The sequence below is a fragment of the Pteronotus mesoamericanus genome, unplaced genomic scaffold (assembly GCF_021234165.1).
Source record: "Pteronotus mesoamericanus isolate MK-2021 breed Mesoamerican mustached bat unplaced genomic scaffold, CSHL_Meso_final scaffold_651, whole genome shotgun sequence".
Lineage (NCBI taxonomy): Eukaryota > Metazoa > Chordata > Mammalia > Chiroptera > Mormoopidae > Pteronotus > Pteronotus mesoamericanus.
The window spans coordinates 24778050-24793190 of NW_026555325.1; the positions used below are offsets into that span (position 1 = coordinate 24778050).

The 15141-nt window shown below is 36.6% G+C and overlaps 1 protein-coding gene and 1 pseudogene across 1 annotated transcript in view; one reads left to right on the forward strand and one right to left on the reverse strand.

Annotated features, from left to right (window-relative positions):
- Positions 1 to 15141, reverse strand: part of KCNH7 (potassium voltage-gated channel subfamily H member 7) — a 467687-nt gene that overhangs the window by 196985 nt on the left and 255561 nt on the right. The gene's annotated exons all lie outside the window — the stretch shown is intronic.
- LOC129061930 (carbonic anhydrase 3-like) lies at positions 13160 to 14040 on the forward strand (annotated as a pseudogene).

Here is a 15141-nt window from a genome sequence, read left to right on the forward strand (position 1 = left end):
CATTCCCTTGTGCCCAATCTTCATAACAATGATTTTTTGTGGGGTTATATAGGAAATATATTTTCCATATAAAACACAGCTATTCTTAGAAGAAGCTTAAAATTTGGTTGTCTAGAGTAAAGTTTTCATTAGGCATTCATTCTTTAATAGTGATAAACTAATAACATTTAAAATGGCTTTATTTCAAAACTTAAAACATATATTTTACATTTTTTTCTGTGTTCTCCTTCCCCCACACAATTCATTCTAAAACAGTTGTCACATGTGTATTGCTCCTTTTATGCTCTTTTTCCATCCCCATTTCTACTTTTTCATTTTTTAAAAAAATTCCTCTTTCTAGAATCTCTGTGTAGCATGTTAGGACCTACACTTTTCTACCTATTTACAGAAATCAGCCCAAGAGTTTAAATGACATAACTAAGGTTAAGGGACAAGGCAGAAATTTCACAGGTGTCGAGTCCCAGTTAAAAATATTAGTGCAGACCTTGAAAGATAATTTGCAGAATTATTCTTAATTAGTTTTCTTAGCTTTGCCCCCATGAAGCAAGCCATGTACTCCTGGTCCAGAGTGGTGAAAAAGCATTCACCAACCCCTAAAACTGCTTATACAATTGACCTGCTTTTCTTTCTTGGGAAACCTTGGGAAAACCCTCTGTGGTAAATTTAAAGAGACATTTATACAGGCTATTCCTATTATAAATTGCAAAGTATTTTATAAGTGACCTTGACCACTAATTCTTTGTAATATTAGGGATGAGAGGGATTATTGATTTAGGATTAAGGAAATGTAACATAGTATTTTTGCATCTGTAAAATTACTACATGATTCTACTTCTGAGGTTCATTAAAGGCTAGATGCACATTCTGCTTACTTTTAGTATCCCCAGATCAATATATTTTCTCTTGCGTCAGACTTCTTATTCCATATCTCATGAGCTTGGAAAATTCATAATAGTTTTCTAGTCTCCCCCAAACCTCACCTGGTTGAAAGGTGTTTAGTATTAGATTAGACTTGTGATTCTCAACCAGTGTGCCACAAGAGACATACTGGCGTGCCACAAGAATTTTAAAAAAATACAATACATGACTCTTTAGTCTTGGGCTATGACCTCTTTTCCCTTAGATTGTCAAATAAAAAAATGAAAACAGCCAGCACAACAATAGCCTTCTTGTGTGAATGAATCAAATTTATGCCTATTTTTTGGTCAGATTATCAAAAAATATATTTTTTGTTGTGCTGCAGAATTTTAGTAATTAGTTTCTGTGTACCTTGAGATGAAAAAGGCTAAAAATCACTGCCTTAGGCATGTTATTGGGAGCCATTTTTATTCCTGAAGCCTTTCAACTCAGCAATGGATTACAGATCACATATCCCCTTAACCTCCAAAGTAATTTGTTTTTATGTTCTCAGGTTGGAATCATGCCCTCACTATTAATATTTCATACCAACAGGTAGGGTCTTCAATATGTCCATCTGCTAGACTGTCAGAATGCCTACCAGTGTCTGAATATTGCCCCTAGAATGAGTAATGATTTTCAGCCTCCTTCAGTTGTCAGGGTATGTTGTTCCTTTGCACTATATCTTTTCTGTATGATGCTTAAGGTAATTTAAGATATATTTCTCTCATCACATGTTCAAGTAATGTGTGCAAATAAATTGTTTTGTTTGAAAGAAGAGAACTAACTAGATCTAGGAACCATCTCCATTTATGTAAATTATAGACAACATAGGCTATTTAAGTAGATTTTAATTATTTAATATATTTCTCCATTGGCAATATAATGTGTTTTACATATAATATTGGGAAATTAATAGCATACAAAAGTAGTTTGGTAAGATGTACCAAGGGATGACAATTTCTTCCTGAAAACTAAAAGAAGATGGAAAGGAGAAAGCCAGCATTTTGTTGATGTATGAAAGGTCTCAACCTGTCCCATTAAACAGTTACTTGTTGAATAATGGTTTAGTTATTCTGATACCATAGAGTATACCTGTGATTCAAAAAACATGCTAGGACACTGCAAGTCTGGAGTCAGTCCTTGGTCTTTCGAGATCATTGCAAGAGATGTGAAGTTATATTTATAAGATTTCACCATCCAAAAATTTTATTGATATATTTTAATTTGGGAGCAGAATAGTGATAGGAATGTACTCACACCTTAGATTCAAACATTAACTTTTACCTTGATGGTGTGTGACATTGGACAAATTACTGAGCGTTTTGTGCCTCTGCTTCCTCATCTATAAAACAGGGATAATAAAGGGTTTTGTTGGGATAAATATGGTAATAGCTATAAAGTGCTTAGTATACTAAATATTTAATAAATATTAGCTTATTTATTGCTTTAAGATATTCACAAGTCACCTTCATCTCTCTGAAGACCATGCCTTGCACGTTAAACCTCATAGTAGGGAACTAAGGGCCTTTGAAAGACATCAACCTAAGAGGCCACTGCAAGTGCCAACCCCTTCCTCCTCAAAAGAAGCCTCTGTTGTTTGTAATTTTGGGTTTCCCCTCTCCTTCATACTTTGTGGAGCTCACCAGTCTCCTAATCACAACACTTTCCAGGGTTAAATGTCTTCTAAATCTATATTTGTGTTAGGAGTGCTCACTTTGTCCTAGTCCAATTTCCTTTAGGGACAGTGTAATATTTTGGGACATGCAGGTGTTCAATAAAGTCTTTGTAGCCATTTTCAGCTCATTTATTTATAACAAGAGGAGAATGAGGCTTCCTCACAGACTCAGTTCCATATGGTCTACCCTGTGGCCACCAATTTTCCGCCTAAATTGAACTAGTTGTCTTGAGAATAAGATCATTAAGTACAAGGAAGGAAAAATAAGATATTGTCAATTTACCACATATATAAACAACATGAAATTATTATTCATTTAATCAGGACACATTTATTAAGTACCTAATAAAGAGTAGGTAGTGTTTTCTTGAAGCTGCAAAGACAATTAAGCATAGTAATTGCTATTGACAGGCTTTCATTCTGGTGAGCAAAAGTGAGGGTTAGAGAGAGATCACATCTCTGAACGCCAAAATGTAATAGTTTTGGTTCAGCAGTTGTGAGAGAATTATATACTGAAAACAAGGGTACACACAAAAATATGGTATCTTCCGAGAAGATATCAGAACTGATTTTATTTTTCAAATAAACTTTATGGAACCTAGTCCTAAAAGATGATTAGACTTTGATTATCTAGATGGAAATGGGAGGATTCGGGTATTCAAAGTCTATTGATAACGCATCAACAGTGTAATTTTTCAATGAACAAAAGCAGTGCTATTATTATGTCAGTTTTTGGCATAAACTGTATGCAAAAGAAAACAAGGTAACTGAAAAATATGGCTATTTCTTATGAGGAAGATGATAATTATAAAATTATCACTTTATCTGGGTTGGTACTCCAAAATAGCTCTTTAAACTCTACTGTCAAAGCGACCTGTTTCTGATAAAACTAGAAGTTACAAAGTGTTAAGGACAAATGAGACACCTTTTTCAATCCTCTTTTTTCCTTCCTTCCTTTCTGAATAACTCAGTCCAAAAGCCGTTAGGTGAGGCTAAGCAAGGCAAGCATCTCCATAAAATTGAAGGATGGATTGACTGCAAGTGAGAATAGTAGGTGTTGCCGCTATCATATGTGTTAATTGTCTATAACATCCATGAGGGCAAGTCATGTTTAGGCTTCCTCCCTCCATCCCCCAGGTCCCCATAGCTAAAAACAAGTATCCACGTGATTATGGTGGGAAATGCTGTAAGTTATACACACTGTAAGTTTTACATATTTATTTCTATTGTTGATCTCTGCTCTCTAAAATGTAAGCTTTATAGTGAAAGTATTTTTTTTACTCTTCCATTCACTAGTTAAAACAGTACATAGCACACAGTAAGATTTCAATGAATAATTTTTAAATTAAAAAAATGAAAAGAATGACTTGGAGAAGAGAAATATATGTATGAAAAAATGGTATTTAAGACCTTTAAAATGTTAAATACTTTGTATAATTCCCACTTTTAGTTGATTAAATTACAGAACTTTTATAATGAAGCAAAGGCTAGTGACATTTTAATAAGCATTTTTTTGGTCAGTGCTTTAAGTATCTATGAGTTGAAGAATTAAGTTAGATCTATTATGTAATGTACAAATAAAAAGGAAATCTAAGGGTATACAAGAAATATGTAAGGAAAAGTATGCATCAGAGGTAGTGAGAAGAATATAAAACTCTTAAGGATTTTTATGAAAATAATTTTAAATATAATTAAATGTAAATAAAACCTAAACAGCATAAGAGATCTTTATATTTCATTTTATTTATAAAAATATCTTTTTTGGCCTTTTGTTGTGTCTTTATAGCTTTTCTCAGATATTGCACCTATGACATTGTGAAACTAAATTATAAAAACCTCATTTAAAGTGGAGGCAAGACACCCAGCAGGGGAGCCGTCATGCATTACCAGTAGGCACTGTGACAGACCTCAACAGGAAGAGGATTGCTTTACTCCCCAGCAGGAGAAAAGTTTTCTACTTACTTAGCAACAGACCCGGCCAATGAGAAACTACCATGAGTCAACCACTTCCCCCTTTTTTCTGTACAAGAATGCTCCTTTCCTTTGTCTTCAGAACTTGTTTATGGTTTTGCCCCGTAGCTTGCCTGTCTCTATTGCAATTCTCTGCTAGTCCCATAAAAACTCATTTTGCTGGTGAACAACTGGCTATTTAAATTTTTAAGGATGACCATGTACATAAATACAACTATAATTTTAAAGGAAGCCATAAATTTGGGTCCTGAAAATAATTGTCATGAAAATACAAATATAGCCTAATAAGTTTCATACTTGGATTCAATAAACACTGAAACTAATTTCTTCAAGATATGAGAAACGGTTGGGAAAAAAAAATCTTTATGTAAATTAACTTAAATATCTTAAATGGTATCATATATAGAAAGGTCAAAAGGGAAATTGTGATAGGAGAGGGACAAATTCTGAAATCAAGCCATGCTTGTGTGAGAGAGCCTCAAAGGTGGGAATAATAGCTCATTCTTCTTTATTGTGGCAGTACCTAACCCCTCCCCCCAATACTTGAAAAACAGGACATAAATAAGCATTTTCTGAAGAAATATATATGAGTGAGTGAAATTTTCAATTTAATGATGTTGCCATTAATAACATAATTAAAATACATGTAAAAATGGATATAGATATTTAAGTCAAAATACCTTAGAAAAATAGAAAGCCTTACAATTATTCTGTCCAGAGATTTACAGAAAAATTACTTACTAATTACGTGTTCACAGAATTGTTATAAAATGTTTATTATTTTGATATGTCTGCAGGGAAGATGGTTATTTTCTTCAGTTTACTAGATAGATACAAGCATTTCTGTTACCTTTTATTTTATGTTTACATTGTATAAATTCAAATTAAGATTAGAAAAATTATTCTAGGTCCTACATTGAAAGAATTATTCAACTGTTATCATGTTCAATAACCTTCTTGACTGTTTTACAGAAACATTGCTATAAACTTAATTGCCAGGGAGTTTTTATGTTTCCACTTTTTAAAGAAAAAATAAAGATATAAATGCATCATACTTTAATATATAGGCAAGTAAATTGCTGCATATATTCACTGGCAAAAAATTCCCATGAGCACAAGTTGTTGTATAAATGGTATGTTATAAAAAGAGAAGAATAAGTACATTTGTGAGCCATAATTTTTCATTTATTAAAACTATCATCAAACCTCTTACTCTTTGGTAGCTAAATGTTTTCTAAAATTTGGATTTTATCTTAAATATTGATACTGAGTTATCTGCAATCATATAATTCACTGACTAGCCATCAAACAACTCTATAAAAGAGGTTTTACATCTCCATGGCATGGATATTTTTCATTGGATACTAAAGTCTACATGCACTAAATATTAATAAACATCAATGTTTAATACAATGCAAATGTGACTGATTGAGAAAGATTAAGTGGTATATTTTGACTTTTCACTTGTCATTTTTCAAGTTGACCAAAGAACCTGTCTTAACTCATTTCAAGGTTTTAATCGTCCCTTTTTAACATTAGCATAGTTTTTTAACTGTTAATTCCTTCTCTTTGTAAAGAAATCACAAAAAACTCAATCATATACTTGTTAGAGAGTTGGCTCAATAGAACTGTAATATTCCTTTACTATGGTCTCTTAGTACAGTTGTAGAAGTGCACTTGAAATGCCATCTATTTACTTAATAGATTGCAATGACTTCCTGAGGTTATGGAGGGCAATGCACTTTTCTATAAGCATTCAATGTTGTGAACGCCATGTGAACTGTCTAGAAGAAAAATCCCTGGATACGTTAGTAGCGTTTACCCCTTTAAGTTTTGCAATGAAAATACAACAGAAAGCTGGTGCTGGAAGAACCCCGTGAGCTCACCCTGCAGTGTACAGACAAGAACAATGCTCGGTGGTGGGTGGAGATCCTACAGCCAGTCCCAGCAGGTCCATGACCTGAAGCCCGCTTTTGGGAGAATCAGTTCCATGTTTTTTCCTCTAGATCGTATTATCAGGCTGAGTTTACAAAAGCAAAACATTAACTGTTGTTTCATCTCATGATCAAATAGTTTTTAGGTAGAATGGTACATACTGAAGAAGATGAGAATGGTAAATATTGTATGAGCTACCTTTGGCATATAATGTCAAATGCCAGTGGATGTGTTAAGCATTTGAAGCTTTTACTCCCTTGGATTTTCAGTTATTATGGTAAAGTTGTAGTGCTCATACCAGTCATTGTCTCTGTGCAGCCCCAGCCCCTTCCTCTTCAGCTAAGTCACTTGGCAGGCTTAGCCCAGACCCAGGGATGGGAATCTGACTGTATGTGGGAGGGTTTAGAGCTGTGAAGCCTTCTATTCAGGGACATAGGATCAAATCACACTTGCTGTTATTTGCTCCTGACCTTGAAGAGCAAGTAGAATAATTGGCTCTCTGCCTTATTTCTCAACCCCGGTTCCCTTTCCACATTTACTCTACTCTTGCTTTCTTTTATAAATTTCAGTCTTCCTTTGTAGCTTGCTTTGGTTTCTGTTCCTCTAGGACAGTGTCCCATGAGGACATCTGTTGGCCTCTATCCAATGTCAGGGGCTCTGTTACTGATAGATTTGCCTGAGACCCACTGCTCGCCTGCCTGCCCGAAATTCTGACACTGCTTTGATGCCTTCTGCTGGATCTCTTCATGCCAAATGATAACCAGGACAGCCAGCTCTTACCTGCAGTCATGTTTTCTACACGTTTTATTCTATTATGGGCTTGATTTTCTCCCAGCTCCAGTAGCTGCATCTGACAACTAGAGACTGACTTTACCACAGAATGGATAAAAATTTCAGGTCTGGCTGCAATTATCTGCCTCTTTCTTCTGCTTGTACCTATACTACCTGACTACATCCCAAAGGCATTTCCAAATACTTTATTATGCTTTTATTAAACAATAGCATTTATTTGTGAATTAGCTGAGAGTACAAATTTCCCTCAGAACTGAGATTATATTTACACGAGTTAAAACACGAGGAATGATAACACTCAAAAAATCGTTGAACACACCAAATCATTACTTCAGTTAAAAAAATTCCAAAACTAAATCACAGAGATATTTTACTTTTTCAGTTAACCATGAGACTGTAAAATTAATTTAAACTAAACAATTATTTTTGCCGTTCTCGAAGTAATATGAATGATCTTTCACATAGCTGACTCACTTGTAGGAAATGGGGTTTTGCCATGCATAAACAAACAACTTTGAGAAACCACATAATTTGGATTTGATTTAAAACTTGAACTCATCAGTTTTGAAAAAGGCCTGAATTTGCCTGAAGTGCATTTTCCTAACAGCAACATCTATCTATTCTTTGCGTAAAGACAGATCATGGCTGCACACCAAGTAACTGTTGTTTCTCTCTCTTTTTTTCCCTCTAATTGATGTGAAGAATTCAAACTCTCTCATGGAATTTTCCCTGACTTTACAAACAATGGTTTGTTCAACTTTTTTCTCTAACACTATTTGAGGCTGTGGTTTAGGAATTCTTGAGGCAAAAGACAAGAAAAAGTGCTGCTCCTTTAACCTCTTTGCAGCTTCACATGAGTTACGTAACCTTCCTGACTCTCATTTCCTAATTCTGTAAAATTGGGGCTGCAGAGATACTGAGAAGGAAATAAAATGTCTTTCAATGCCAACATCTCAAGATTTAAGATTTAAGATTTAAGTCAGGGAACTACTTGGAATGGAACCTATTTCTTAATGAGATTTGTTCCTTAAAAACAAAAAAAGACCCGAAACAGTTACTGAAATTAGCCACACCTCCTTCCTTTTACCTGATCTTTCATCTTTTCCGGTCTCTTGCTTTTGTCCATTTTTCTACATCAAAGTGCCTTACTCCACTCCTTCCTTCAAAAAATCCACTACAACTACAAAAAGAAATTAGTTTCTTTTTTGTTTGTTTGTAAGAGTTTATAGATTAAAAAAGGTGGTGTATTATAGATTTTTAGAAAGAAAAGGGATTAGGATGATACCCAACAGAGTATTACAAATAAGAGATGGATTTGAAGAGACAGGAGGTGAAAAAGGGACAGAAAAGGTAAGCTTGAATTTGACCTGGTGGAATTAGAAAGAGGAGAAAATTTCAGCTAGCATAATTTATTATAAACTTCTTCCTATGTCTGTCCTCACTCTCCCACACTTAAATTATAGCCCCATCAAATTATAGTATCATCTTTCATTTCATATATAAGGAGGGGAGTAGAGGGTATCATATATTGGGGAATATGAAGAGGTTTCAGAATTTTCAGCTCTGGAAACTCCTCTGGAAGGTGGACTAGTATAATAAAAGAATGGTGAGTCTTGGGTAAAAAGCTTTGAACTTTGAGCTTTGGACTCTGAGCCTAGCTTCCCCATTTGTATGAGTTTTCCTAATTTAGCCAACGTACTTAACTTAATTTCCATTACTCCTATCATGTTTAGAAAATATAACCTGTTTTTTTCCTCACAGAGTTTTATTAACTCAGATGAGGAAGATTTCTAGGAAGAGTATTTTATAAGCTGCCAAAAAGTGTATTTACACAATATACTTCATTTATTTTTTTCTCCATAGAGCACAATTTTACTTAAAAGACTGTTGTATTCTAGAATTTTTCTGCAAGTTCCCCATAAAATAAATAAAAAATTAAAATTTATAATTTACATAATTGGTTTCAAATTCTTTCCACATAGACATGGCCCTTTTCATTTTACATATAAAAAGAAATAGAAATTGAAAATAAATAGAAATATGTAAAATATGTTGAAGCAATAGAACCTAATAAGAGTAAGTCACCTGTCCAAAGTCATAATGCTCCTAAATCACTAAGCTATAGATTCCAAGGATCTATGTATGGGTCTTCCACTAGGATGCCATGCCCTTTGGTTCCAAGGAATACTGACATGAGTCCCTATGCTAACAATGCATACCCAAGGCAAATGTGCCCGTAGTAGTTCAGGTCATTCCCCACAGAATGTGTTTCTATGGCACCTCTAAAGCATGAAAATCATTGGATATTCTCTTCTCCTTTTCACTGATTTATTTGGTGCCAACTCGGATTATCCACCAACGCTGAGTGGACTCCACATTTGGAGCAGACCAGAAGAAGTCAGAAACGCTTTTTAAAGTGGTGGGCTAGATTTTCACAAAATTATCAAGAATGTGAGCATGGTTTTCACTCTTCCCCAGGGTCCAGTCTGAACCCTTTCTCCCTTCAGGCCTTTCTCTCTTTTGATGTCTTCCTTTCAGACTTGATTCTCATAAGGTATCTTTTTTTAGTTGTTTATATCTCAGTGGGAAGAAATTTAGTTGTTAAGCTATCCTGCCCTGGGGATATTTATTATCTATTATTTGAACTGAAATTATTTGTTTCTAGATAGAAGAATTTCATGAATCAAAGAAGTAAGAGAGAGCTTTAGAGCAGTGTGTGTGCATTCATTCATTTATCGATTTTTCTCAGTCAGCAAGAGCTTTCAAAATGCTAGGTCCTATTAAGACAAAAGTGAACAGAATAGGCATATCCCTGTCCTCATAGAGCTTAAAATCCAGTAAGGCAAACAATGAACAAATAATTACAGATAAAATGTGATGACTGCTATGTGACAGAAAGTCTTGAGAAAATACTGACATTGTGAGTCTAGGGAGTGTGTTTGTGTGCTTGTGTGAGATTTTTAGAAAGCATTGGGGTTCTAGCCGGTGTGGCTTGGTTGGTTGGAGTGTTGTCCAGTGCACTAAAGGGTTGCGAGTTCAATTCCTGGTCAGGGCGTGTGCAAAAGGCAACTGATCGGTGAGTATCTCTCACTTTGATGTCTCTCTCTCATTCTCTCCCTCCTCCCTTACTTTCTCTTTAAAAGGAGTGAAAAAATGTCCTTGGGTGAGGGTTAAAAAAAGAAAAAGAAAAAGAAAGCACTGGGCCCTTCAACACTAACTGAGGCAATAGCAAATGGAGATAGATGAAAATAACATTGATTGAACAATAACTTTTTCAGCAAATAAGTATCTATTGAGCCAGATATAAAATATGTTATTTCAAGGTGTTTAAATATTTATATTTATTTTGTGCTTTAAGCTTTCAAGTGTGTGTGTGTGTGTGTAGTAAGTCCTCATTATACCCCTGTGAAGTAAATATTAGTATTCCCAATTCACAAAGGTTAATGACATCTGTGATATATGACAAACAAGTTAGTGAAACAACCAAGGCAACTGATCCCCAACTTTGGGCTCTTGCCAGTGTCTGAAGATCAGTTTGGTGCCAAGTATAGCCAACAAGGCAGGGTACTGTACTTTGGACCTTAGGAAGCCAAGGCTGAAGCTTATTTAGGTTACAGTGAAATAAGAAACACTAGTAATTGGCCTACTTCAGGTGTTTCCTGTGGATTGGAGGTGGCACTCAGAGAAATAAAGTTGTCTTGTCCATGGCATAGGAACTGAGGGTTAAAATATATCCATTTTAAATGTAAAAGACAAAAGCAATTCCTGGTGTTTGAAGTGAGACTCACTTCTTTTGATAAGCACCCTTTGCTATAACTGGGAAAACAAATGGACTTCTTGTGAGTATAGTCCTACCAAATTGCTATTATTTTCAGTCTACTAAAAACAAAAATTAAGTTTTCTTTCACTTTTATGAGGTTTTTGTGCATGGCAAGGTGATCAGTTTTATTTTATGTCTACCTGTCTACTGAAACACCTATACGTGGACTGACTGGGTAATAAAATAATTCTATCAGTGAAGTCCAGATATAGCATGAAGAAAAATATATAGCAGGTTTATTTTTTCTGGTGTCATTTATGAGGTTTATGAAGACTGTGCAAATCCTTAAGCATTACATAAATTCTTGAGCACAGAGCCAAGCCATTTCCTATTTGTGTTGACTGAGGGAACGTGAGGCCAGAAGAGGTACTCTGCTGCTTCTGAGGATGAAGCTCATCACTCCCAAGAACCATTAAGCTGGTCACTTGGCTCCTTTATGGACTTGAGCCATTCTTTACTCCCTCCTGGGAACTAAAAGGAGAACATGGGTCTAAGAGTGGGTTTATTCAACTTCACTTCCTGCAGAGGGAGATGTAGTATTGCAAGGTTGATATGAAGTGTGTGGAAAGAACTAGCATAATCACATTTCCAAGGAGGTAGTGTCCTTTTAGCTCCTCTGCTAAGTCAACATGAAAATTCTGTTTTCTTCAGTTGGAGTGAGCAGCTTGGAGGCACTTTAATCTCCATAGCATCTGACACATCAGTTGTATGACAGAAATTTGTAGGGCTTCTCAACCTGGGTGTAGTGAAAGAGTTGGGGAGCAAGTTCAGGGATGTTAGCAGATGACCTGCCCCAGCTCATCTTGCCTTTCACAGGCTGGGCACTTCTGAACATGTATAACCTTCCCGCAAGTCTCTATTTATCATAATGGCAAGAGTGGCAGTCGTTTAGTGAAGAACCCTAGCTTAGACAAGTACATAGGTAGATCACATTTTAAGTCATACATAGAGCATATTTTGTTTTCCTCCAGAAAGATTAACAACTGAAACTGTAAAATATAATGAAAAGATTTATGCAAAGACAATGATTTGTTATTTATGAAATATATTGATAATGATTTTTAAATAATTCTGTATGAAAAAATAAAATTTGCTTTCTGAAGATGAAAAATATGAAATAAAATAACACCATCATGAGGAGCTGCTGCCACTTCCTGCAGTAGTTCTCCAATTCCATTCAAAGAAGGCTTGGCTATAAATCAGACCACATGTACTCAGGGTGGTTCCTTTGGAAGTATTCGGATAATGCCACTCTGTGACATTTCCTGGTTTGTGTTATAGGCACAAAGCCAGGAAGATCTTTGTAAATTACAACTGAATACTTGTCCTCTGACAGTGCTCACTTGTTTACATTATTTATGATTCACTGTCCATGTCCGTTACTTAGAAATAATATAGTGGTTTCAGACCAAAAAAATTACCAAGGACCTAAAAGAAATTATTAAAACCTAGTTCTCATCCTTCAGAAAGACGTAATATTTCATGAGTGAATTTTTTAATATAAATGAGTGTAAATAAATCCAAACATGGAAGGCGCTATCACCTCAAGATGTGAACCTTGGGCTCACTACAAAGGTATAAACAGGGAGGCTTCAAAGAGAAGGGGTCTTGTACCAAGGTATCTCATTCTAGTCTCTCCCATCACAGCCCAGTCCATCCCATTGCATTCAAGGCAATTTAATGCACTTTAATTGTATCTGGTGCAACTCAACAATTTTAATAACAGGAGCTCTCAATGTTGGGGCAGAAAGGAGGTCCTCTCTGTGAGCACCTACCCTGGGGGAGCAATGGATGACTTCAGTGAGATAAAGAAGACCTGCTAGGGGAAGAGCCCTAACCAACCTGCCATCAGAAATGGCACTAGGGACCTTTTTTTTTTTTTTTAAAAAAAAAAAGCACAGCAGCACAAGGGAGGATGAGAAACATGCTTGATTTTGGGTAGAAAGCAGAACACACATTGAAGCAGAGTATCCCTGTGGGCACTGAGGCACACATAGGAGAAACCTGTGAGTCTTTTGTGTAGAAATCCCACACAAAGGCGCAGAGAGCAGGCAGGAGGCACCAGGCGAGAGAGCGACCATGGCCAAGGAGTGGGGCTACGCCAGCCACAATGGTCCTGATCACTGGCATGAGCTTTACCCAATTGCCAAGGGAGACAACCAGTCGCCCATCGAGCTGCATACTAAGGACATTGAGTACGATCCTTCTCTGCTGCCATGGTCAGCTTCTTATGACCCTGGCTCTTGCAAGACCATCCTGAACAATGGGAAGACCTGCAGGGTTGTGTTTGATGATACTTTTGATCTTTCAATGCTGAGGGGTGGTCCTCTCAATGGACCCTACCGGCTCCGCCAGTTCCACCTGCACTGGGGCTCCTCTGATGATCACGGTTCTGAGCACACTGTGGATGGAGTCAAGTATGCAGCGGAGCTGCATTTGGTTCACTGGAATCCAAAGTACAACACGTTTGCAGAAGCTCTGAAGCAACCTGATGGAACAGCCGTGGTTGGCTTTTTCTGAAGGTAGGACGTGAGAAGGGTGAGTTCCAGCTGATTCTTGACGCACTGGACCAAATTACGACAAAGGGCAAGGAGGCGCCCTTCACGAACTTTGACCCATCCTGCCTGTTCCCTGCCTGCCGTACTGCTGGACCTACCATGGCTCCTTTACCACGCCGCCCTGTGAAGAGTGCATCGTATGGCTACTGCTCAAGGAGCCCATAACTGTGAGCTCCGACCAGATGGCCAAGTTGCGCAGCCTTCTGTCCAGCGCTGAGAACGAGCCCCCAGTGCCCCTGGTGGGGAACTGGCGCCCCCAACAGCCCATAAAGGGCAGGGTGGTGAGAGCCTCCTTCAAATGAGCACTGCCAGGAAGGGAAACCTGCCTGGGAGAGCTTGGTTCCGGGCCCACTTTCAGTGCTACTTACTCCAAGTGTATTTTAGCTTCCACATTGAGCAATGAATGAGAGAAAGATAATCACCAAAAAACTAAAGTTACTGATGACAGGATTAAATAGGAAAGCATGTGGCCTTTGTAATAATCACCTTTCCTATAAAAGTAGCATTCACAGTAAGGTTTCAAAGAAGGTGAAACAGAGAAGAGTAGATACAGAAAAAAGGCTATTGGGCACCATTTCTGTTTTATCACAGAACTTCACAGAACTTCAATTTTACTATTTTCATATTATACATTGTCCATATTAATGAAATAGTGAGTAATGCTATATGTAGGTATAGAGGTGTATGTAAGTCATCAGCAATTAAATATAAACGGAGATAAAATGACCATGGACACCAAGGATTGAGATAATAATATGTTTTAACTCTTAAATAAAACCAACAAGAGGTCCATGATGTATTAAAAATCTAGCTCTTACAAAGATGACCTGGTTTTAATATCAATGAAAAGAAAATGCATTTGACCAGGAGTTTTAAGAAAACATGAGCTAGTGTTTGAATTTTTCCTTCCTAAAGATGGTTGACTTTATCCTAATACCTGAAGGAGGTCCATTTATTCTTAATTTTACTACTTTGATATTTGCATGCTTTTTAAAATAAAACTTCCTCTGCTATCTTTCTAATTTGAGAGTGGGATGAACAGTTCCCGGCACATGCAGGGGCGAATGCCTGAAATCAAAGTAAGGCAGGTGGGCTAATCACCCAGACTAATAAAGACATTAATGCAGAAAAAAAAAAAAAAGAAATCCTACAGAGGAAAGGCCTCAGGATGTCAACAGGCCTGGGTGATAATTTTATAGAGAAAGGAGAGATGAGACTAAGAGATTCTTTTTTTAAAATGGGTGGAATTTTTTGTGTTGGTTATGCACAATGAGAGTCATGGACTGTTCATTAATATTACTTCACTATAATTACTTCATAATTAAATCTCAGGGAGGAAAAAAATATACACAGTAACATAATTTTCCCAAGCTTTGAAGAATGTGGAATGACCATGATGAGTAATGGTGGCAGGCTTCAGGCTAGGGAAATTTGGCAGAACCCTGGATATGTCCCTGATTTACAAGCAGGAGAACTTTCACTCTGATTTC